We start from the raw sequence: 26,438 nt of genomic DNA, 5'->3' as shown, positions 1-26,438 counted from the left end.
CTTTAACTCGAGCTAGCCCTAGGTTGATCTAGGGTAATTTAATTGTCTTAATTTAATAAACCTAAGGTTTATCTAATAAATTTAAAATAATCTACAGAGGTGAGCTATTACTCCCGTCAGTCAGTGAAAGAAATGTGAGAGAAGGTATATGGGAAAGATCATTTTTTCTCATTATTTCATTGTTCATATGATAAAAACAGGATATTTCAATGGGAAAACACCTTAGTAACTTCTACCCATTATCTGAATGCCATGCCAGAATGAGATACATCAAAAAACAAATTGTTCACGAACATCCAAAGATCCTTCAAATTCCCCAATGGTCACAATAAACAACCCTTATTAAATAAACTTCAATGATTAAGGAAGGTAAGGACCATGAAGAAGGAGACAGCGAGAGCATGAGATCAAGTAAGTAGGGAGCAAGTGACTAGAACAGCTTACTTACGCCACATGGACCTCACCTCAGAGGAGAAGGGCCGCCAAGACTGAGCATAACCCCTCAGTATTAATTTGCTAGGGCTGCCATAACAAAATGCTACAGGCTGGGTGGCTTAAACAACAGAAATTTCTTTCCTCATGGTTCTGAGGCTAGAAGTCCAAGATCAAGGTGTCAGCCGGTTTGGCTTCTCTTGAGATCTCTGTCCTTGCAGATGGCTGCCTTCTCACCATGTCTTCACGTGGTCTCTCTACATGCTCAACCCTGGTGACTCTCGGTGTGTCCAAATTGTATAAGCACACCAGTCACATTAGATGAGGGCCCAACCTAATGGCCTCATTTTAACTTAATCACCCCATTTAAAGGCCCTATCTCCAAATACAGTCTCATTCTGAGGTACTGGGGGTTAGGGCTTCGACATGAATTTTGAGGGGATACAATTCAGCCCATAACACTGTCCCTGCAAGTTGGCAGAGTCTAGTTAACGTGTACCCTGTGACTTGGCTATTCCTCATCTAGAAATTTATCCTAGAAAAATAACTAGCATATATGCCAAAACAATATTTACATAAGGATGTTCATTGCACCACTGGTTGAAACAGCAAAAAACAATAAGTAACCTAATTGTCCATTAATAGGAAATTTGTATTGTAAATTACCGGCTAACCATACAAACAGAAGAGTAGGCCTGAAAGATGTCCAAGACGTTATGTCAATAGCTCAAGTTACAGAGCACTGTGTATAGTACAAATTCATGTATAGAAATTACATATTTGTATAGGCCTAGAAAGAGACCTGCAAGGACAAATATCAAACTGTTAACAGTGGTAACGTCTAAGGTATGGGTTTTTCAGTAGGGCCTTTCACTTTTTAATTGTATACTTAGGTCATTTGAATTTTTTCAACAGATATGTTTGGTTTAATCATTAAAAATGAAACCATTAGTTTTTAAATTATTCCCTGAGGAACATGGGGTAGACAGGTTTAGAGCTATAAAATTAACAAACACTGTAATAAATAATAAAATCTACCTTTATTGAGCATCTGCTACTTACTCATTCAACAAATATTTTTGAGCCCCTATGTCCCAGGCATTAATTAGGCATTTCACATATATTATACCCAATCTTCACAAAAATATGGCCAGTCAAGTTTTACTCTTCTTATTTTATCATGGCAAAAGCAAGGCTCAGAAGTAATTTGCAAAAGTTTCCCAGTTAATAAGCAGCAAAGCTAATTCTTTGGTCGACTTTATCATGCTGCCTTGTAAAATTATGTTCTTCTGTTATATATACAGGATACAAAAAATTGTCATCCAGCTTGACATCATCTTAGAGTCACATTTACAGGTCATGACTGTATTCTCTCAGCAAATAAACTACCACCTCTAAATCTAAGTCTAAACCTAAATCTAAGTCTACCTGCCTACCTACCTGCCTATACATATCTCATAGCCACTAATCAGAAGTATTTGCCTGAATGATTTTGAACTTACAAGTGATTTCGATAAGTAGAGGAAACTTCCATGATCTTGAGCTCTCATTGAACAATGATTGGGGCTGGGGAGAAGGGAGAACCAGGAGAGCAACTCTTGTTTACTTTGTTTATTGTAGGGGAGGGCAGGACTGGTATTTGGAATACTAATACAGCAGTGTCTGGGTCTGTAACTCCAGTTATCAAAAGAAAGACGCTTTAATGGATTGTGCCCTCCGGTTACCGTTCTGTGAGAAGCACACACATACATATTGTTCCCTGAGAAAATGAGGACTTTGTACAGCTGGGCTGCTGCAGTGGTGTGGGAAGGACTTGGAGAGAGTCTCCAACAGGACTCTTGATCATCCTGTCTCCTGAAATTGTATCATTTCTCTTTAGATAGCAATAGGATCTGTTGAATGTGCCACAGCCTGTCTGCAAGTGTGATTTCAGGGAATTCAGTGCATCTTCCAAATCCTTCCTAGTTCCTGCCTCTGATAGCAATTTCATTCCTCTAAGCCCTTGTTCTTTGTTCAAAAGCTGTAGGCCCTCAAAGCGCAGTGATTTCCTCTGTTATCAGACATGTATTACTAGGTGTGAATCGTGGTGAGGAGCATGGCAGGATGCCCCTCCTCAGGGACTGGGGAAGAAAACAGGCAGGATTGGGAGGCTGGGGGCACAAAGACAAAGTTGCCAATTTCATTGTGTTGCCAGTTTCACTGGGGCATAATGCTGGGAATGGGAACCCTGTCAGTTGAAGTCACTGGGAGTTGTTTTCTGTTTGTTTGTTTTTTTACCCACTAGTAAGTGTGTGGAAATAGCTGCCTGATGCCTCATGAGAGCAGAGGCCCTTACTCGTCCAGTCAAATGGCCTTCCTAGCTGTCACCTCTGGGTGAGCCTGACAAGGCTTTGCCCCATTCCCTGTAGGTACCATGGAGGGGCAAAAAGAGTACATGTTTTGAAGTCAGAACAGAGTTGGGTTCAAATACAACTCATCCTCTTACTGGCCATCTGACCGAGGGCAAATCACTCCATCTCATGGGGCTGTCAGAGGATGGAATGAGATTATGTAAGTAAAGGGCCTTGCACAGTGCTTGTGACACAGAAAGGACCCAATATAGTACAATCAATCCTTTCTAGGTCCTTGCTGAGAACTCCATCAGGACCAAAGCCCAGCCTTGAACCTAAGCCCAGTCAGCTCTGAGTCCTGACTGCTTGCCCAAATCCTGCTGAATCCTTTCTCTTGGGCCCTGTTTTCATATCCTTTCCGCCATTAGGATGCAGCTTCAAACACGTATCCTGCCTGCCTTCCACCCACCAACTACACTCCATGGATGGCGGGCCAGCTTCAGTCAGACCAGAGTCTGCTCTGGTCCCCCTGAGACTTGGTGATTTAGACCAATGGTTCTCAATACTTCCTGTGACCCCCACCCCAGACCTAAAGTGCTCTGTGTGCAGAGCCTGAGGACCTGCACTTTTAAAAGCTCTCCTTCCCTCACTGCAAGGGCCAGAGCACTAGTCTTCACCCACTCTTCCCTCGCAGAACTTCCCAGCATGCTTTGCAACCAAGTCCAGTGCATCCACTTGGCAGCCATGGGTGCTTAATAGATATCTACTGTGTAAATGAAGGCTTTCTGTTGGGTGTTTTTTGTTGTTGTTGTTTTGTTTTTCTTACAAAGCTGTTTAACCATGGAATTTTAAATTACCATTAAAATAATGGCGCATACTAGTTGTTACTAAAGATTGGTTCACCATGATTAAAACCTGTTTTCTTTTAAGATGATTTTGGGTATGGGGAAAACTATTTGGGAGAATGCCTGTGATCACAGAAGTTCCATGGACGTAAATGAAATGACAGCACTTGTAAGAGTTTTATGTGGTATTAGGAATAGGTGGAATAGTAATGATGTTACACCACCCAGATATTAGTGTGAGTACATTCTAATTTACTCTGGAGAAAAGGGAGCTAGGTTTAACACCTTAAAGATTACTGTGTATGTCACCAGGAAAGAGAAAAGCAAGAAAGTTGTTCTCATTACTCCCAGCTATACACAACCATCTCCTTTTTTTTCCCTTTCTACTTTTTATTATGGAAAATTTCAAACATATACACCCTAGGGAGAAGAGTATCCTAAGTCCTCATATCCATTACATAGCTTCAACAATAATCAACATTTTGTCTATATTGGGCCAACCTATTTGACACAAAATAGGGCTTCTGAATTTACTTTAAAAGTTAAAGTTGTAAATACATGCTTTAGGACTAGATCAGCATTCTTTGGGGAGATTTAGAGATAGCATGTACTCCTAGAGTCCATTTGCATATATTTTTCCACATCGAACTAACAATTCCTCTTTGAGTTGGATTACCACATCCCAAGCTCTGTCCAATCTCCTGATGAGTATATATAATGGAGTCACTGTACTTGTCTCTAGAAAAATAGCTTATTTATTTTTTAGAACTTGAGAAAACTGTGACTGTGTCTCCATCTGGGGTACAAAGGACCAGTGAGCCCCATTTGCTGTGGTCCTTGCATTCAGTGGCTCCAGATTTGCCACCACCGAGCTAGTGTTGTGACAGCCTAGAGGGAGTCTTGAGACACGCTGTAGGTCTGGGTTCCTTGGCTGTAGAAAGAGTCTCCGCGTGTGAAAGTTTATATTCTAGGGCAAAGCATTAGGGAGTGATTAGTAGTTTCACACTGAAAACAAGCAATTTCTTGGGAATTACTATTATTTACTGGGTTCAGCCATTTATTTAAGTAGAAGGTGATGTTACTGGGTTTAACTTTCCTATAATTGTTTTTCCTTCCAAGTAACCAGTGTGTAGTTTCTACTTTTAGTACAAGGTTCTCAGGTGCTAAGTTGTACCTTCTGACCCTGGGAAGTAACATGTTAGTATTAATTAAACTATTGTTTGAGAAGAATCTACCATATCATGCTTATTATTGAGCACAGTGTCACATTAAGCACGTGGCTCAATAGGTATTTGTTGAATGAACAAAGCTGAGTGTCTTCCTTCCAAGTATCTTTCTAGCTACTCCTATGTTTTAATACCACATTAATGGGAATTTTGTCATATAAAAAAACTCTCAGCTATAACCAGTATATTCTTCTTTGGGATTCAAAATCTATGTCGATAATCTGTTTAACTCTCTGGCCTACCAGTTCCTTCCCTTGTTCTCTGTGACTCCGTCTTGTTCTGCCTCAGATACTCCTGGGAGTTACCACACCTTAGTCTTTACCATCATCCACCGGCATCTCCACACCTGACACTCTCAAACTGGGAAAGTGTCCTTTGACCACTACCTATCTGTTTTTACTTTCTTTTTCCTCCATTTAGTGGAATAATAGCAAATCAACTTTGCTAGTCACATAGTGCTTTTGCATTTAGTTCTTTCCCACCAATAACAAATGTTGGCTTTTCTCAATATTGCTGCTGGAGTCATCTTCTAAAGGTTCAGATCTGGGCATGTCACTTCAAGCTCCAAAACTTTCTTTTTCCACCCAATGCCTTCTACAGTCAAAACCCTCCATGATTTGGTGCAAATCCATCCTTCTCGTCTTATCTCCCACTTCACTCTCGCAGACTGGTCTATGACTAGCCCTCCCAAACAATCCCTGTGCTCAGTTGCCTTTTCTTAACTACTGCCTCGGTCAGGTGGCCTTCCTTCCAGATCAGCTTTTGCAAGTTTAACTGGTCTTCAAAGCCCAATTCAAATCATTCTTCAAAATGCTCTCTCCCTATCACCAAGGTCAGAACAAGAGCTTTCCCACATAATTAAATACTTGGTTGATGTCTGGAACACAGAATTGACCACACTCTGTCTTGACATCCATTTGTTTCTTTTCTCCATCAGACTATACACTTAGAAGAGAAGGACAAAGTCTAATTCATTTTTGTAGCCAACCCAGTGAATGTAAAGCATTCTCATAGAAGTTGCTTTATTGTTTATTGAATTGAATTCTGTATCAAGACTTGCCTTGATTTAATTGATAGAATTAAGAATAAAACTTAGCTTAATGTGGGGAGCAAGAATTTTATGTTGTTTTCCTTAATGATTTGTTTTTTGTTGCAATATAAATTTTCTATTCATAATAGAGCTTCTATAGTAGGAATTATTCAGTGGACAAAAATTCATGATATTCACCATATCAAAACAAGTGGCTAATATAACAAATAATAACATGTTAGGAGAAAAGCACAGTACAAGTGACAGAATATATGCAAATACCCTGGGAGTTTCTGATTACAATTAAAAGAGGGAATGTGTGTAAAGTGCTTACTCATTATCTGGTACAGACTAAGTGCTCGGTAGTAGATGTGAACTGGTATTATATACAAGTCAAGTAGCTGGAAAAAACACTTTCCTTTTTCCTATGTAATCTACATAGTTTTGCTTGACAGTTGATATCAACTTTGACCTGCATTCAGTTTTAAGTCAGATATATCTTTTTATGATAATTTCAAGAGCAAATAACAAAGAGGACGACATGTGAGAAGAGAGCATGATGTAACTTACCACGTGCGCTATTGAAGAGGACTTGGCTTCCCTCTGTACCACTTGATATTCAGCGAAATAAATAATGGTGATAATTGTCGCATTCCTAACAAAGACATCTGCTAAACCAGGCAACTCAAGCAAAGCTGTTTGCTACTGACAGCTTGCTTCAAATGTGAATGTTGCCATTAAGAAAAAATAGAGTTTCTGTATTTATCACATTACCTAATATGTTGTGTTGGCAGTACTTCATCTGGGGACCAAAAGACCTATGCCTGATAATTCAATTCAACATTTAAACTTCTGTCTTTGCTTAAGGGACTATTAGAAGGGACTAAGAGAAGATCTTTACTGTTTTGTTGTTTTAATGCAAATGCAATATATCTATATGATCAAAAGAAAAAGCACAACAGTTAAGAATAGTACCAACTGAAGAGTAAAAGTCTTATCCATTCTCCCTACCATTATTCCTCCTCCCTAGAGATTATCTGTTGAATCGCACACTGTGTAAAAAAGCACAGAAAGAAAAACAACAAAAAGCAACCAATTTCACTTTATTTTCTATATGGCCTTAAATTGCAGAAAACCCCAGTGTTTGCATGCTGCCCAAGACAAATCACACATCTTTTGATCTTCCTCTATTTGCTAATTCACTTCATCATTTAAAAAGTCTCTGCTTCGAAGTGTCATTCCGAAGGACGCAGAAGCTCTTCTGATGGTGATCACCAGAAGCAGAGGAAGCAGTTTCACACTTAGACAAGATAAGAAGGGAAACTTCGGAGGGTCCTGCTGGTCGTGCCTTCCTTGGGCCCTACCCCTGCCCATGGCTGAGGCGTCTGTGTTGCCCAGAGGACAGGCCCACTCACAACCTGCGTGCCCTCTGCGTCATTGCCGTGACCTGGATAGAGGAGTTCCCAGCTCACGTGGTGCAAGCAACTTCCATGACCCTTTCCCCGCCTCTGTCGTCCTTCCTGCTATTTACTGTTACGGCTCTTAAGAGTCTGAGAAATCTAAATTCAAACCTAATCTTGCAGGTTGTTAGGAGTAGGTCAAGGTCAGAGGATTGAAATGCTTGTGGAGCAGTTTGTTAGCTTGATTTATAACTTTAAAATATTAGACACGTGGCAGATTGGCTTCAACACGTGCTTTGACCTTGCTGCCTCAAGCGCTAGGAGGTTGATCTGATTTGAAGATAATGTCATTGTGAAGCTCATGTGATGAAATGCTTTTCCATCGGAATTGTGTTTGTAACAGTTCCTTCAAACAAAGGCAAATGAATCTCTTCAAATTGCTAGTTTTATTGTTTTATTTATTTGTTTGTTTGTTTATTTACTTATTCTAAGGAGGGCGCAGCTCACTGTGGCCCATGTGGGGATCCAACCCGCAACCTTGGTGTTATTAGCACCAAGGTCTAACCCACTGAGCTAACTGGCTGCCCCTCACTAAGGTTTTTTTTTTTTTTTTTTAAATGAGTAAGTTCCAATTTCAAATTATTCTATCCCTCTTATGTACCCACCATTGAAATGTTCAGTGATGGCATATCTTACTAGAGGTAGAACAAACCTTTACTTCGTTCATCTCATGTGCAAGCACTAAACATTCATAGGTTGTTCTTCATTTCAGGTTTTTATGGATCTGTCATTTTGCACTCACCTCTCTTTTTACCCCTAGCCATAAGGTATCTCTGTTTCAATCAATAGTAAGAGTTTTTCAAAACAGAAAATTTTATATAGGCCTACCCACTCTACAGAAAAAGAAACAGGATACCGTGGAAGGGTAGCATGATCTTTTAGGCCAGGTCATTGAGGAGCTCTTGATCATACAAGCTTGGCAGGCTTAAATCAGTTGGCTTTTCATTTTGTACTTATTTTGTAAATGAATCCATAGAGATGCAGGGGGTAGAAACATTCATCATTTAAGGGAGGGGGTTGTTTTTCAACAAGCACATTTTACCCAGGGGTCCATTTCATTCCTTATTTATAGAGGCTCCTATAGGCATGAGTTAACAAAATTAGTTAAATAGGCATCCCTTTTAAATAGTTCATATAGTATGTGTGTGTTTGTGTGTGTATTTTTTTCTTCCCACCATGTTCTCCATCACTGTTTACCCCACTCTCCCCCTGACAGATGACCACTGTAATTAGGTACTTGTCATGCGTGCAGGTCTCTTCAGGCAAACACACGTTCTTGTATGACTGCTCTTTTCACAGCCTTGCAACTCTTTCCTTATCAGTTCAGAAAGAGGTCTTCCTTATTCTTTCTTGAGCATTGCACAGAATTATTCCTTTATATGGCTGTGCTATCATTTATTTTCATTCATAACTTTTGAAATTTTTTTATTACTAGTTTCAGGTGTACAAAACATAGTGATTAGATATTTACACACCTCACAAAGTTATAACCCCTAGTACCCACCTGACACCGTACGTAGCTATTACAATACTATTGACTATATTGCCTATACTGTACATTCCATGACTATATATATATATATATATATATATATATATATATATATATATAATAGTGGAAATTCAATATTATTTTCTATTAGTTTCAGGTGTACAGCATAATAGTTAGGCATTTATATAATTTATGAAGTGATCTCCCCAATAAGTCTAGTACCCGTCTGACACTATACGTAGTTTTTGCAAAATTATTGGCTATATTTCCACACTGTATTTCATATCTCATGACTGTTTTGTAACTACCAATTTGTACTTCTTATCCCTCCACCTTTCTCACACTATCCCCCCTTCTATCAACCCATCGGTTTGTTCTCTGTATCTATGAGTATATTTCTGTTTTATTTGTTTGTTTATTCTGTTATTTAGATCCCACATATAAGTGAGATCATATGGAATTTGTTTTTCTCAGTCTTATTTCACTTAGCATAATACCCTCTAGGTCCATCCATGTTGTTGCAAAAACTTTTATTTCTTAAGAACAGTTTTATATTTACGAAAAATGGTGAAGATACGTAATACAGACAATTCCTAGTATATACCTGTTTTCCCCTATTATTAACACTCTACTTTAGCATGTTATACTTGTTACAATTATTGAACCAATATTAATATGTTATTATTAATGAAAATCTATACTTTGTCCAGATTTCTTTAGTTTCACAGTTTTCTGTTCCTGGAGATCATATTACATTTAGTCATCGTGTCTCCTTAGGCTCCTCTTGGCTGTGACCGTTTCTTAGACTTTCCTCGGTTTTGTTGACCTTCACAGTTTTGAGGAGCAGTGGTCAGATATTTTGTAAAACGTTCCTCAATTGAGATTTGTATCATTTAGTTTTGTACAAACGTATTTTGTACAACAAAGTTTTTGGATGAATGCTTGACACTTTTTCTAATTGTTTCCTATTACAAACAATCCTTCAGTGTGTAACAGTACACGTCACATGTTGCCTTTTCAGTGGTGTCATCAGCCATTTCACATGTTGCCTGTATAAGAGCTAAATTCCCAGAAGTGGTGTGGCTAGGTTAAAGGGTAAAAGCATTTGTAATTTTGACACTATTGCCAAATTGCCTTCTGTAAGGACTGTGTCACTTTATACTATATGTATGAGAGTGCCCGTTTCCTCACCGCTTGCCAAGAGTTGTAAAACTTTTGGATTTTTGCCTGTCTAATAGGAGAAAATGGGTATCTCAGTGTGGTTTTAATAACATTTATTATGAATGAGGATGCAGTATTTTATATATATATATATATATATATATGTATATATATATATATATATATAATTGCTTATTATGAAAAGATTTTCTTCCATTATATTTAATAACCACTTTTTCATGTATATAAAAGCTATTGATTTCTGTGTAATAATTTCATAAGATAGAGATTATATCAGCTCTGTATCTTGGGATGCTTGCCATGTGTCTCCATGTTAGTTCTCGTATACTCATATATTGAATCCTATTATCAAATGCAATAGTTGTTAACAGGTTGATTTCTATCTTGACATAATTACATATTCCTAAGAAACTGCTGTTAACCATCTCAAGAGATGTCCTAGGAATGTTGCATTTCTGGCTTCCAGTAAGAATGTTGCTCTGTAGTATGTTTTCTTTGCCATCCTGCACCTTTTAACCTGTTGTCAGCTAGGAGCTCTTTCAGGCCATCGTCCTTTCTGTGGAAAGCAGAGATCATTACCCAGGTTTAGAAAAGTGACCTCAGCACTATCCCCACTTTATCAGCAAGCCACAAAAATGCGGCACTAATGTTTACAAAGGAGGCATCCATCAAGGTGCTAGCATTTATTCTGCAAAGGAAGCGTGATATATTATCATTGCTGTAGGAAGCAAATTAATTCTGAGAGATTTTGAAGGAAAGGATGGCGATCTACTTTTTCATCCTCATGGAGAACTCTCATGTATATTTGGAAAAATCTAATGAATGATCTCAAGAATAAGCTTTTCAAACACACCGGTAGGCGATGATGAAATCACGGCGTTAAGGATGAGAAAAAATTGCACAGGTCTCTCTTTTCCTCTAACTTCTGTAATTTCCTTAATTTAATAATTCAACAATTTATTATGGGCCTCCCATCTTGTTCGATACTGTTCAGAGCTCTGAGGCTATAAGCACACTATGACACACTCCACTTCCTGATGTCCTGCATAATTATAATTTAAATGAGGGAGACAGGCTTAGAAAAAAAAAGTATGAATTTATGTTTTAAGTGTTATTAAAGAGGTATGTGCAGAGGAATGTTACTGAGACTACAGATAATTCTATAGGGGATTGGAGACAGGAGTGAGAAGTAAGCCAGAGGAGACAGGAGATTACAGAAGAGAAGAGATGACATTTAAGGAGTGAGGAAGGCCAAGACTGAGCTATCTACTCTTATGTGAGCCCTGATTCAGCTGGTCTCTTTAGAATTGGGCCACCTTCCTAAAGAATGGCACCTTATGTTGGTCACTTGTGTGATGATTTTAGGTGGCATACTGATACGACTTTAAATAAAATTGATTTTGTTGGAAAATTATTCTAGTTGTCATTCTCTTTGAATCTTTCTGATTAAATCAAGGCGAAATCTATCTGCAACTGATATCTTTTTTATATCTTACAACATTTGCATTACTTTTTAAATATAAAAATGACAGTGTGTTTCCGGTTCAGAGCATTCAGGAAGCAACAGCACTTAATGACATTGTATTATTTTAATTGTGTTAATTTTGAAGATTACTTTCTATTTCTGGCAAATGATGCTGGCTTTCCATTTACAGTTGTGATGTAAAATTTTTAATTCATTCATTCAATAAATGTTATTGATTACCTCCTGTGTGCCAGGCAGCATTCAAAGAACTTGTGGTACATCAGTGGATAAAACAAAAATCTCCATCCTGAGGACCTTCTAACATAGCTTATTATTTAATTATTGTTTTTTAATTTTAAAATAAACGGGGTCAGTTTAAAAGATGCTAATAAGTAAATAATAGTACAGGGGATAACAATATTGGGTACCAGAGAGAGATACAGTGGAGAACTTAGGACAGATTGCATCGTACTGCCTAAGGATGAATCCTGTTAGTGCTGTGACCTTGAGTTAGTTACTGACTTCATTATGCCTCAGTTTCCTCCCCTGTGAGACATCAGTAAATGTTGACTAGACAGGCAAAAATTCTGAAATTGATATTTAAATCACTGAGTTAGGAGAAATATTGGAATATATAAATTGTTTCAACAGTTTAAAACAATGCAGGATCAAGGCTTTGTGTGTATGTGTTTGTTTTGTTTGTACCTTTCTATTTTGCAATAATTTTAGATTCATAGAAAAGTTGTAAAAATAGAACTGAGTGTGCTTGACCAGCTGCCCCTCACATTAACATTTGGCATTGGCTGTAATGTAAGAATCAAAATAAGAAATTAACAGTGGTATAATACCATCACTAACTAATCTACAGACTTTACTTGGATTACCCTGTCTTCCCTCATATCCTTTTCTATGGGCCCACCCAGGATCTCGCATTGTTTAACTGTCAGGTCTTCTTTGTCTCCAACAATGTGGACGTTTCGTCATTCTCTCTTAGCCTCCATGACTTTGACACTTTTGAAGAGTGCTCGTCAGGTTTCTATAGGATGTGCTTCAGTTTTGCTATGCCTGCTGTTTCCTCATGCTTAAATTGAGTTTATGCATTTTACCCAGAATGCACAGAAGTGATGTATCCTTCTCAGGACATCATAATTCAGAAGTTCACAATATTGATATCTTCTTACTTACTAATGATGTTGGTTGAGATGCTATTTGCCAGGTTTCTCCACTGTCAAGTTACTCTTTTTACCTTTATAATTAATAAATATTTGGGGAAGACACTATGAGGTGATGAAAACATCCTGTTCCTGCTCCACCGATTTTAGCATCCATTGATAAATCTTGCCTGCAGCTATAGTCCGCGTTCAGTTTTCTGTTTTCCTCATTTGTTCCACATTTATTTGGAATTTTTATGGAAGGTAGACTGCCTCTTCTCCCCCATTTATTTTTAAATTCAATTGCATATTTGTTAATATCAGTATGATTCATGGGTATACTTTTTATTCTATAGGTTATAAATCAATGCTATTGTTATTTATTTCTTGCTCAACTTGTTCCAGCTGTGGCCACTGGGAGCCCTTTCTGGACAGCCTTTGCGTCTTTTTGACGTGCTGCCATTGTGTTTTGAGCACTTCCTTACTTTTTTTTGGCATCACAAGCTGTTCCAGACTCATCTTATACTTTCCCTGCCCCATCCTGGAGTTAGCCACTTCTCCGAAAAAGGACTTAAATAAAGTAAAATTACAGTATACACATTAAACATAGAAAAATTTTAAGAAACATAAAATTTTAATTTAAAAATAAAACTTTAATTTTAAAATATTAAAATATAGTAAGACAAGGTTGAGCATAGAATGAAGGTGGTATAATTTCTTTTTTCTTAGAATTTGGCTGCTACTGGAATTAGTGTTCGTCTCAGTTGATAGTATGTATTCATCAGATGATCACATTGCAACATGGGGCAGTGGTGGGTGCTATGTTTTGGGGGAATAATGATATAATTCACAGCATGTAGATTAAGAGCATACACTTCAGAGTCAGATGGGCTGTGCTCAAATTCTAGTTCAGTCACTTGCTCGTTGTGTGACCTTAGGCAAGTTACTTCACTCCTCTGTGTCTCAGTTTCTTCACATGTAAAAATGAGGTTAATAATAGTACTTAAAATGTTTAGATACGTTCTTGGCACCTAACAAGCGTAAAAATTTACCACCAATTTACATTACTCTATAAAGCTTGCAAAGGACTTTCAATTACATCAGCTCATTTTACTCACCAGTTGCACATGGTGTATTACTGTTTCACTGTCCTTAATGTGGACTATAAAATTGGGTGATGTTATACTGTCATGTTTCCATTGCTCAGCCATGTTGCTCTACCTTATACTTTCTCTAAAACACTAATCTGGAAACACATAAACCATCACTTCCTTCCTTGAATAAATATAAGGGTAATCTCAAGGACATTTTGTCACATTTCTATTTGTCATAAGTAGAATCATGAATCATTATTGATATTGCAGTGTGGGTTTAAAATATACGATCCTTAGTGAACTCCACTTTGGCCTTTTATAGACAATGGAGATTCTTCTGTCAGGAACGTCCCCTTGATTAGCTCTGATTTCCCAAAGGAGCAGCTGTGCCCTGTGCAGGCTGCCCTGAGATAACACAGGCTTGAGATGCATAGCTCACTTAATTCATTTTCCTCTGGAAGTTACTTCAAATTTTAATTTTTCTAATAAAGGTATTTCCCCCACATTTGTATCTATGCTGCACATTTCTTGATTTCACCCCTGAATTCAATAGCAATTAAAAAAAAAATCTTCCTAGGTTGATAAGTTTGATCTTTGTGTTGAAGATAAACATATATGCTTTTTTTCTTTCTGGCTGGGCCTAGCTCTCCAGCTAAGAAACAGAGCATATGTCTTGCATTAGAGAATCTTATCAGGCTTAGAAGATGTACTCCCATTTCCTGTTCATACCACGCTTACGTGCTGTGGAGCTAAATTATAATCATAGCTGCTATGCTATTTTTAAAATGCAGCTACAGTTTGAGTTCCTGGCTCCCTTTTGAAACCATGGCCATACTGCCACTTTTGCCTCACAGGCGCTATTTTACAGTATTTGTGTGCTGAAATAAGAAATATTTTTATGCTAACATCCAATAGACCTCGCTGCCTTGCTGGGAAGTTTATTTGGTGAATGAGACGTATAAGAAGTTTCTTTGAAAACTTAGTCAAGTGCCTTGATGTCTAAATTGCATTCATTCGTTTAACCGAGAGTTGGGGGTGGGGGTAGGTAGTTAATCTGGCAAGTGGATGAAAAAACAACAACCCTGTTTTAGAATTAAGCAATAAGCTTGATATATCCTTTCACCCAAGTAAAGCCGAGATTTGGCATTTATCTGTTACCTGTTTAATCTGGGGGAAAAGTAGCTTGCAAAGTTGAGTTTGCTTGTTTATTATTAGTGGGAGTTGGTGTTGGCTGGTTTTGGTTTGCTTGCTTGAAATATCTGGCTTGCTGCTTATCACTGTTAAATTAGCTAGATAATTCTGCGATGTGTAGGTTCAGCCATAACCTGTAATTGGTTTTCATAGGTAAGAGTTTGGGGTAAATCTGTCCAGAAGGATCTTCCTCCTGGTTTCATAATTCGATTTAGCGATAGAGTGCTCACAGGGGAGAGAAAGGAGATTGAAGTCAGATCTAGAAAAGAGACTTGCATTTTAGTTATTAATATTTCCATTTGACAGAAATTGTTATCGCTTAGAATATAAATGGGCACAGATAAAAGGATAGGTCAGCAAGCCACAGAATAAATCTCTTTCAACTATTTGCCCGGAGAACAGTTACTGAAGTTCTTCATATGTTACAACTCTAACATTCCTCTTTAAAGCACTAATTTTGGCATCAAAAGTTGGATCATTTGGGTTCAAACATCTGTTATTTCTGGATGGCTTTAAAATTCCATTGCAAGCCCAAAAATCCTCGAATTGCGAAGCATGTCCTCGTGAGAAGTATCTCCTCGGTGTATCTGTGCCCTTCTCTCTCACAAATCTTCCATGAACACTTCATTTGGGCCTACAATTTCTGCTCCGTTTCTCTACATGGAGTAGTAACATAAAGTGATTCTTTCACTTGGATCCCAGTTTGAAAGATTCAGTTTTGAGTATGGAATGTATTTCCCTGCTCAGTTTATTCTGTATGTGTTTGGAATGCACTGGAATGTATGTAAATACTTTGCAATGTCAGGACTGCCGTTGCCTGATTGCTCCATACTGATTTTTGTTAGAAGTTGGCAAGTTCTAGCAAGATTTTTTGGAAAAAGATAAATGCAATCAAAGAACCCTTAAAGGGCTAAGATAGTACAAGCAAGCTTCTTTTTCTGAGAAATAGTTGTGTTACAGCTTTTTTACCATTCCATGCAACACCTCAACTAAGAGGTATGCTTGCAGGCAGAAGATGAATTAGCAGAATAAATGTCCTCATATTGAAAAAAACACCATCTTTTATGAACATACATTGAAGAGGGTCAAATTCTTACGACTCGCCCACCGAGCTACTGAACTCCCCAGCTCTGCATTCTTCCAGAACTTTTGAATACATTTTGAATACATAAATGCATAGACATTTATGAAAAGTAGAATTTCGGTGGGGGAGATCATACCATTGCCAATTTGACTGGGGTTTGGAGGCATTTAAAAACTGTTGGAGTTTAGACAACCCTTCAAAGGTGAGTCTTGGCATTGATTTGCCATATGTAGTCATGTATCTGAAGAAAACAATTTGGGAGATTTTTTCTTCGGTTTACAAACTTTGTGTTTTCTCTCTCAACCCAATAATGAACATAAATTAATACAGCATGTACTATGCTAAGAACGACAGTTTATTAAGTCAATGATTTAGAGCAAAACTAAATAAAGCAAGGGAAGGTTTCGGCCTCTGGCCCTGCAGTGTTCGTGGTTAATTCTTGAATTCTCAGTGCCTGTGCTAGTCTGATAGTAGCAGCCGTCCCTCCAGTATTTGGGGGTGACTGCCATTGGGTCATTAATCTTTCTTTGGCCCTTCTGAGTCCTTTATCTCCAGATGCACATAACAAGTTTTAAACCCACCCGGCCACTGACTTCCTGGACTTTTCCCCCGTCGGTCTTAGCTCTGCTTTTCCACAGAAGTAATTGTGATGTTTGGAAGGTTGCCCGTCTCAGAGCATGCACTGTGGTTTCCGCTTTGCTCCATGTTCTTTTAAAAAGCATCGCACACAAATTAAAGGTTTGCTCTTCTTAAGAAATCATTGCTACTCCTTATCTGTTGGACCGAGAGGATAATATTAGGTTGCATTCTGCCCTTTTTTATTATATTTAAGAACCTTTTTAAAATCTTTGTTACTAGATTCTAAGTTTCTTGCTGGGCTGTTTTCATCTTTGTCTTTTGCAGGGATGGCCAAGCACTTGTCACTGAGAACAGAAGGGTGGAGAGCTTAGGTCCTGACATGAGGCCCACCTGTATCGGAGAGCTGGCTCTTCCTCTAACTAGTAAGTGACAATCGGGTTATTGTTTAACCCCTATAAGCCTTGGCTAAATAAGATTATCTACGTAAACCACTTAGCATGTGTTTTGTGCAGAATTCTTACTCAAAATGGTAGCTATTGGAGGTATGTAGCTGTACATTGAACCAAAGGAAGGATTGCAACTGCTCTGTGGATAATCTTTTGATCTCCATGATTTCTGGAGCAGGAAGTTGTTTCTACAGAAGGACCCAAGCAAATCTCTGATGTAAATTATTTATTCTGATAGCACATGTTTATACACACTAGTCAACAAAATCTAAGGGGCAGCCATTTCTAAACACTGCCTCAAGATTAATAATTGCTGTTTTCAAATCCGAGTTACCAAATGCATGTACAGCCTCAGCCCAGGTAGAGTCTGTGAGTCTGGATGTGCTCAGCAGCTGCGTGGTGACCTTAGGCAGTGGTCTGGTGGCTGGAATAGCAGACACACGGCTTGGCCTTTGAATCTGGACCTGGCAAGTCTTTCTGGCAATGAGACTTTTCTAAATCATGAACCCTTGGAGAATGTGAAGAAAGCTATGCACAGACAAACATGTGGGAGGAGGCAGATGGTGGGGAGAGAGGAGAGAAACAGAGATACAGAAACTGAGAGACAAGAGAAGGAAGTGACAAGCCAAGAAGCCAGAGTGCAAGCAAGAACCAGAGAGAGAGGCAAGAAAATGTAATACCAGGCTCTGGATTCACACAGATTTGGTTTAAAATCCTCATTTTCAAACTGTGTGATTGTGGGCGAGTTACTTAACTTTTCTAGGTCTCAGTTTCCTTATCTATAAAAAGGAGCGAAAAAAGAACACCCCCCCCCTTGAAGGTTTTTGTAAGGATCAAATGAGATAATGCATTTAAAAGCATCCAGCCCAGTGGACGTACTATTTAATAACTTTCTCACCTCATAGCATATTGAAGACCCTTCCTCAGATATGGTATTTGTGTTGATTTATTTACTTAGGTACTAGTATTATTAGAAAAAGGCATCATTAGAACCAAATGGATATGGTCTTGTCACTCTGGAGAGATTCCTGTTGCTGTTTTTTGCAGGAACAATTGCAGATAAGTGATGCTATGCAGCTCTTTGCTCTTCCAAGAGGCTGACTATACTATTTTAAGCAACATTACTATAATGATTCAAATACCAACAAGACATTCAATCATTCATTTTTTTTTCTTTAAAAATTGTTTTTCAATTATAGTTTACATTCAATGTTATTCTAATTTGAGGTGTACAACATGGTCATTAGACATTTGTATAACTTAAGAAATGATCCTCCTGGGAAGTCTAGTACCCACCTGACACCACATATAGTTATTACAATATTATTGACTATGTTCCCTAAGCTGTATCTTACAATCCTAGTGACGATTTTGTAACTGACAATCTTAATCCCTTGTGCTTCTTAATCCCTTCCCCTTTTTTTCCCAGTACTCCAATACCCCTCCCACCTAGCAACCGTCATTTTATTCATGTATCTATGACTTTGTTTCTGGCTTGTTTGTTCATTTATTATTTTTTTTTAATTCTACCTATAAGTGAAATCATATGGTATTTGTCTTTCTCTGTCAGACTTATTTCACTCGGCATAATACCCTCTAGGTCCATTCATGTCATCATAAATGGCATTCTGTCATTCAACCGGCGTTCCCTAGGGCCAAGCCACATGCTGAGTTAGGTCTGCACTGGGGGGTGCCAGGTGGAGGTGAGCGCCCAGTGGGAAACTAAGCAGAGGCCCTGCCCCAACTGAGTTCAGGGATTCGCCTCCGTGCTCTGCCCCTCTGATGGACAGGGGGAGGTTTTTCCTATCGCACCAGAGTGCATTGTCAGGGCTTCCCAATGCCAGGCCTTATACAGTCAGCAGGGGCAAGGAGATAGAAAAGGAGCCACAGAGGAGATTCTGGGCTGCATTGCTGCTCCCTCTGCTCCAGTTTCACTCAGACTCTGACTCATTGGCTCATGCTGGGACACACCTTGCACTTCAGTTCTCGCATCTGTACAGTGGAAGGATGGCGATTGTTCCTGCCCTTCCTTCAGTAATGACTTTTAAAAATTAACGAGTTATACTTGGAAAGCATTTTAACCTCACAACTGAAAAGCAAAGAAGTGGATCAAGGTATAGTGTATATATCCATTGCATTTGATAATTTTCTTTCAGATTATGTTCTTCAAAATGGGCATGGATGTTTTCAATGTAATAACTCAATCCAACTACAAATATACAAAGGGTGCCAAAAAATTGTATACGCAAGACTTGTATTCATCTTTTGTTATCAGTATATGTTGAGTATTACAATTTTAATACACTTTTTTCCTTTCTTAACATGTGTATACATTTTTTTGGCATCCTCTATATAGATTGAGCATCTATTACAAAAAAGATAGAAAAATAATAAGATTCCACCTTTGCACTTCAAATTGAACTCTCTCAGATTTTATTTGTGTACTCCTAAGGGGACCTGTTTGTCTAATTGCATATCAATTAACATTTACATCACTAATTGGATCCTTACCTTGTCTCCCGTGCACACCCCACCAAGAGGTCAGAAAGAGATTCTGTTTTTAGCATCTGATGATTTTAGTCTAGTAGAGATTTCTGAATACAAGGTATATCCAACAGAAAGGGGGGCAGTCTTCATTTATCCTATTTGCTAACTAACAGCTAGGGTGAAACAGGAGAGGGAGAAAGGAAAGTGCAGAGAGGGCTCTCTGTCGACCCTTGGAGAGCTGCTGTCATCAACAAGAAGAACTTGGTCATTTCTCACACGCTTCCTTCTCCTCTGCAGTCGACTCACCCAAACCTGTGTTGAGATGTGAAGCCTATCCTTTCATCTGGAGGTTGAAATCAGGATATGAGGAGCAGGCGTCAAGTTTACTTTCAGCCTCAGTCTCTCATGGTGTTTAAACTGTTTAATTAGAGATAGTCTCCAATTTGACATATTCCCAACACTTCACTCTGAATCTCCATGCTGGGTTACAGACCTATTTTAACTGGCTCCATTTTTCTCTGGGGCAGCTAAAGCTGAGACTGCAACATTACAAGCAGTTCAACCAATCATTATGGATAAACCTCAGTGCATTTATATAATGCAATCCTTCTGGAACTAAGGACACAGAAGATGCAAATAGGGAAGATCACAGGCCTGTCCAAGTCCCAGGTTACCTGTGGCATCCGGGCCGCAGAACCTCTCTCCTTGGAAGTAAAATAGTTGCGCTAATGATAAGCAAATGCCCTCCTTCAGGACAGTATTTCAAGAAGGTGGGGTGTACATGTATTATACAAACATAGAATGGCTTTAGAGGATAATTATGAACAGCATGCTGGGAAGCTGGGATACAGAAGGACTGAGTGCTGTCTAGAAGATCGCGCCACAGGTCTCAGGAGGAACAGCAGTGTTCAAGCCTGGGATCCTTTATCCTGGCCCATGAGATAGCACAGCCCATGTGAAGAAAAGACCGGCTAGTTTTCCAGCATAACATGGTGTTTTATTTCACGGTAGTAGACTGCTGGGAAATCTCAGGAGGCCCAGGCAGCTGCATCTTGTCTTCAGTAAGAAGCCTGGGGGGAGGTGGGGAAGAGAGAGAGAGACTTATAATTCACAAGAGTCACAGCCATGAGATAGCCATTCTGAGTAACTGGACCAGACACAGAGGGGGAGCTGCGATTCCATTCCTACGTCAAGAATGCTTTTTGTCTGTCCTTCTCTCCTCATTGGCTATATCCTCATGAAAAGATCATTTATGGATGGTGAAATGGGTGCATCAGAGCCACCTTCTGTTTCTTTCCTTTTTTCCCCCCATTGCTGCTGTCCTGTTAAAAAGGCCCTTTGTTAAAGACTGAAGAAGCAGATGCAGCTCAGATATCATAAATCATTTTTTGGGGAGGGGCATTTTATCTTGAATTGGCCTAACACCAGTTTTGTGTTGAAAGTAGTTCGATAGCTGATCCAAATATCCTAGGAAGTTCAGAGACCCATGCCAAAGTAGTGTTTTACATGTATCCCTTTAAAAATGACGTACGTGGCGGAAGAACTGACAATGTCGATGAAATGATACATAGAAGAAATGGACGTAAAATGGCGTCATGGGCTGGAGTGAATCAGGGGAGGCCTTGCAGAAGAGATTAGATTAACAGAAAGTGTGGGATAAATATGAGTAAAGCATGGAGCTAGGAATGGACTTAGTGGGTGCAAAAGTAAGAAGACTTGTTTATTAGGTACGTAGAGTTAGAAGGAGGTAGAAGAAAAAGGTGATCAGGTCCCACAGACACTAAAAATTAAAGGTTTAAGATTTTAGACTGTTTTAATAATCAATTAGGTGCTATCCATGTTCATATTTGTGAAAAATGTTTTAAATATAGATCATAAAAAGGAAAGTCATTTACAAACCCACCAGTCATGGAATCACGAGGGTGCACATTCTGGTGCATTTTCTTTCACAAATTTTGTGTGCAAATTTATTGTCCTAGTTTAGGTCCCTCAATCGCCAATCCTGAGATAAGGATTCAAGTACAAGCAGTTTATTTGGGACGTGATTCCAGGGAGTACCAGTAGGAGAGAGGGCGTGGTAAGTCAGGAAAGGAAAGCCCACAAAAGGCCGTGTTCTCAAATGCGTCCTTTGGAATGCAGTCATGGGGGCAACTCAGAATTAGCCCACAGAGAGACAAAGAAGCCAGAGTATTTATTCATAAACTTCTGTCAGTTGAGAGTTGATTTTGGGGGGTGTTAACTCTCTGAAGGTCTCCCTGGTTCAGAAAAGGAACCCTAAGCAAAGAGCTAAAGGTATTCGCAGCAAAGAGTCCTCAGTGTGTAGTGGGGATATAGGTGCTACATGAATATACCCAAGTCATATTTTTATTATAAAAATAGCTTTCTGTGCATCAGGCTTTGCACTATGCGTTTTACTTGCATTAGCTCATGTAATTCTCACAGGAGGAGCCCTGTAAGGTAGATGCTACTCTTATCCCCCAAGGGTTGGAGTCTGGGATGTAAGGCTGCTAGGAGCAGATGTGAGTGTCATTCTCCCAGTGATTAAATATATGAAGTCACGAAGAAATGATGCGCTCTCTAAAAGAGTTTTGATAACAGCCTTATTCACCCAGCTCCTACCTACAGCACATTTTCTCCTCTTTCCACATAGAGTTTTTCCTCTGCATCTGTAAAAGTCTTCTCTGTTTTCAGAGACATTTGTTGGAAAACCAAACAAAACCTTGAGACATAAAAGATCTGTAAAGGGCGCCTGTCAGTTGTGTCTGTTCCTCATCTCCCCCATCTTCTTCTGGCACAACACCTTACTTCATTCGGGAGACATGACATGACCAACCCCTTCTCTTTGTGGTTCTAATGGGCTGCCAAGCCAGTCTTCATCCTGCAGGGGTGAGCGTGAGATCCAGACTTGCCCAACCTTCGTCTCCATCTATTTGGCCACAATGATTAGCTAGAAATACATTTGTGCAGCAACGTGAGCTAATTAGAGGCTTTCCCTGGACTTTATATCAGGTTTTTGGAGAAGGAAGCTAATGTCACTTGACTGAGATGCTACAACCAGGAATTGTCTGAACCATGTTCTACTTCTCCACAGTAAGGTAGAACAAGCCCATCTGTAGGAGAAAGTGTAAAGATAGCAGAGCTAGAGATAGAATTAGAGATAGATAGATAGATAGATAGATAGATAGATAGATAGATAGATAGATAGATGATAGATAGATAGATAGACAGACAGACAGATAGACAGATATCTGATTGCATTGCTAAGTTCTCGCAATCCCCTGAGGTCTACTCGCATAAACCAAGTAAACAATAAACCAGTAAACAATAACCTTCCTCCTTTATTTTATCCTTCCTCATTTCTTTCATCCTTTTTTCCTTGTTCATTTGTTTGTTTACAGCTGGTTTGATTTGGGTTTCTGTTTCTTGCAACCACAGAGTCTTAACTAATTCAAGACGTAGTGCGTTCTGACCAGGAAGTATATCTGTGGCCCTTAAGTTATATATTGGTGTGAGAGAGCAGGGAGGCAGAGAGAATCAAATGATGGCGGGACAGCAGTGACCTTCACAATGTTATTTGTGTCCATGATTCCCAGATCAGTTCCAACTCACTGAGGCGGGAAGGGCGCATCTGCCTTCAGGAAGTGGTGGATTGCAGAGGCGGCCTGGAGCATGGTTTCCTATTGACTGCTGCTTTTGCCTGCAGCTACTGATGGCATTCATCAATAGTGAGTTAACCGTTTGGGACGATCTGGTTTTCCCCTCCTACTCTTGCAACTCAAGGACGCGGAGAACTCTGGTGTTAGAACTCTGGCATAAATTGATGGTCTGTGAGTTCTAACCCTGGCTTAAGCAGTTTTTGGCTTGTGTAATCCTCCAAAGATTCAGCAGATCTAGGATTTCAACATGCTTTTTTATTCATCTGGATGCTGTAGGACATCCTTGAAACAATAGCGGCTGTGTATTAAGCACTTGCTGTCTGTTGCATTGTGTACTCAGGCTTTGTATATGCCATCGCAATGGAATCCTGCAAAGTAGGAATTATCTCACCACATCTCTGCGGCATCCATGACAGGGCTCCAGAGGCAAGATGGCCCCTTAGAGCGCTTGTGTGGGGTGGAAATGGCCAGGCCCTTGTACAGCAGCCTTCCTCAGTTATCGTCTGGCTTTGTCCCAAGAAGGGTATAACCTCTGCTAGAAAGCTAAGGGAGACCCTGAGGAATCTCAGCTAGCCACATTCCTCCCAGCTGGACAGCAAGTGCTTTCCTGAAGAGGATATTTAGGCAGCACATTTCCATGTCTGCCACCTCATTCTACCCAAATTGCACAACAGGGCATTGCCTTTGGCTATGAAAACCTCCCCTGTGAGCCCAAGGGAATAGACTGAAATACTGGTTTGGGGGCCTCACCACCAATCCATCAGTGTCATGTAAGAGGGATGTTCTAGATCAGTATTTCTCAAGCTTTCTTTCATTACTGCCCACCCCACATCCCATGAACATTTTTAGATTTTTTTTTTTCCTAATTGTTTCCCCACCATGAAAATTTAATGTCAGAGTTATACTGTTGTCAATGTAAGAAACGCCCAAACCTACAGAGAATTTTTATGAGTTTATTTAAGCCAAACTGATAACAATTCAGGAAGCAATATCTTATGCTGTGGAGAATGACAGTTTTACAGTTTCTTTTATGCATTAGGAATTAAGGAGGGAGTGTAAGGAAAATTATATGAAGTGGGAGAAAACAAGGCAGGGATTTGATTATAGGATAGTTGACAAGATTATGTGCTCTCTTGAGGGTGGTTACATTTCTGAGGGGTCTGAAAAAGAAGCATTTCGAAGATGTGTTAACACAGATGCACAAGAACAATGGGCAGAGCTGGCTTAAGGCAAAGATCACCTTTCACTAGTGAAGTTATAGGCCTGAGGTGTGACCACCCACCATGACCTGTCTGTTAGCAATTTATGATGAGAGCACCCTGGGGGGTTATTTTCAGTTAGATTTATTACAAGAGCCCCTTTTTCATTCACACTGTATATGTGTTTATGTACTATGTGTGTATCTGTGCGTTGTGCAGAAAAAGAGCAAGATTTATTTCATCCCCCAAGAACCAATTTCTACTCCCTAGGGAACAATATCAGCCCCCACCCCCATTAAGAATGCATATTCTAGATTAAAAGAGACGTAAGGGCTTTAACAACCAAATGCAATATATGGCTCAGGATTGGATCCTGGATTGGATAAACTAGCCCTAAAGAGCATTTAGGAGATCTGTGAGAAATTTTAATACAGACTGGATACTTTTGTTAGGTATGACAGTGCTATTTTGGTTGTGTAGGAAAACATTCTTATTTTTTGTAGATGCATATGGAAGTAAAACACAAAAAGAAATACTGGCTTGGTTGAAGACACCTTTATTTATTATTGTTTCCTTACATGCATGGGATTTCCCTTCTCTGCCTATTTTATATATATTTCTGTTAATGGTGAAGTTTGGCATTAGAAGTAGAATAATTGGCCTTTGTGGGGAAGCTCTGGATTTGAAACAGCTGAATATTATAAATTAGTGATGCTGATTCTCTTAAAGTTAATTGAAATGTCTTGTAAGACAGGCAGATTTTTTGAGAAACATTGGATAAGACCGGTTTATAAAATATTTACATGATTTCTTTAAGATCTGGGCATCTTATTCATTGGAAAGTTAAAACTTATTTTATCAAATAGTGTCTTGAAATATTTATCCCAATTACAATCCATCATAATCTTATCTTACAATGAAAAATTTTAGATGACAGCATAAAATATGTGAGGAGTTAACAGTTGTAAAAAATTCTTTTGGGTGTTAGGTAAGCAACATATTTAAAGATTCCCGGGCTAAGATAATACATTTCAAGGAAAGGGGGCCCTCTCTTTTGCATCCTTGAGGTCTCTTTCCTTCCCAGGAACCAATGGCTAATTGTAGGCACACAATACCCTTGATCAGGATTCCGGGCAAAATGGCAGCGCTTTGCTTTTGTCAGTTAGAACCATTTTTATTTCAATAACATTTTCTCTTATTTTTTCTCAGTGGTAGAATTCCACTGTCACAAAGTTATGAGCACGTCAGTAGGACTCAAGCATCTTAGATAGAGCTGCCACTACCTCCCGCAACTTTTCTCTCCATAGTTTACAAACTCCATTCCTCAGTTCTCACAGACTTCCTTCCTGTTTGGTGGTGGTTGAGTGAGAAATCATTCCAAATGGCAAACAGATCACTTTTGTTATGTCCAATCCTTGTTGATTGAAAAGTCAAATGTGAGGGGCTGTGTGTTTTTTCAGACAGGATGAATCATTGGCATGTTGCTTTTTGAAGGGTGCCTAAATCATTTCATATAGCACACGTTTAAACAAAAGCCCTCCTGTAAGGCTGAAGCATCTGGCCTGATACACGTTCTTCCACATTTCTGAAGAGTCTGAGCTTCCCAAGGCACGTTGTGACCCACCTTTCAGGGTTTCTTTCCTACTTAATTTGCTGGCTTGTCTCCCTGTCAGGTCCTGCATATCATTCTCATTACTGCTGACTTTGATGGTCTAGTCTTGGCCTCAGCTTGGAAAATTCCAAAGAGGAATGTTCTACCGGTTTTCGGGCCAGAAGTAAAATTCTAACAAGATCTGTTTGTTGCTCACAGAGTCTGCGACTCTTGGAAGATGATTACAATCAGCTGTCGGGATTCAGATGGGCTACACCCCTCCCATCTCAAGCCCTCACCTATCTCTTAACTCCAGGCTCATATTTCCAACTGTTTGCTAAACATGTTCAACATGATGTCAAACTCAAGATGTCGATGATGGAACTGCTATCCTTGCCTTTCACTACTTCTTGCATGGGTTGCTCTACCAGATCAAGCTTCTGTAATGCTATTTCGATCCTTTCACACCCTCTCGCTCAAAAGCCTTCAGTGGTTCAC

At 39.3% G+C, this 26,438-nt stretch overlaps 1 long non-coding RNA gene across 3 annotated transcripts in view; it reads left to right on the top strand.

The window, feature by feature from the left end:
- LOC141573222 (uncharacterized) overlaps positions 1–26,438 on the top strand; it is a 50,092-nt gene that overhangs the window by 597 nt on the left and 23,057 nt on the right. For all 3 annotated transcript variants that reach the window (XR_012498929.1, XR_012498928.1, XR_012498930.1), the window contains exon 2: positions 16,886–16,983. This is a non-coding gene — a long non-coding RNA (uncharacterized LOC141573222). The remainder of the gene's footprint in view (positions 1–16,885; positions 16,984–26,438) is intronic.

This window comes from Rhinolophus sinicus, linkage group LG09 (genome assembly GCF_036562045.2).
Source record: "Rhinolophus sinicus isolate RSC01 linkage group LG09, ASM3656204v1, whole genome shotgun sequence".
NCBI classification, from domain to species: Eukaryota; Metazoa; Chordata; class Mammalia; order Chiroptera; family Rhinolophidae; genus Rhinolophus; species Rhinolophus sinicus.
Note: the sequence above shows the minus strand (reverse complement) of the source record. Positions and strands in the feature narration are given on the sequence as shown.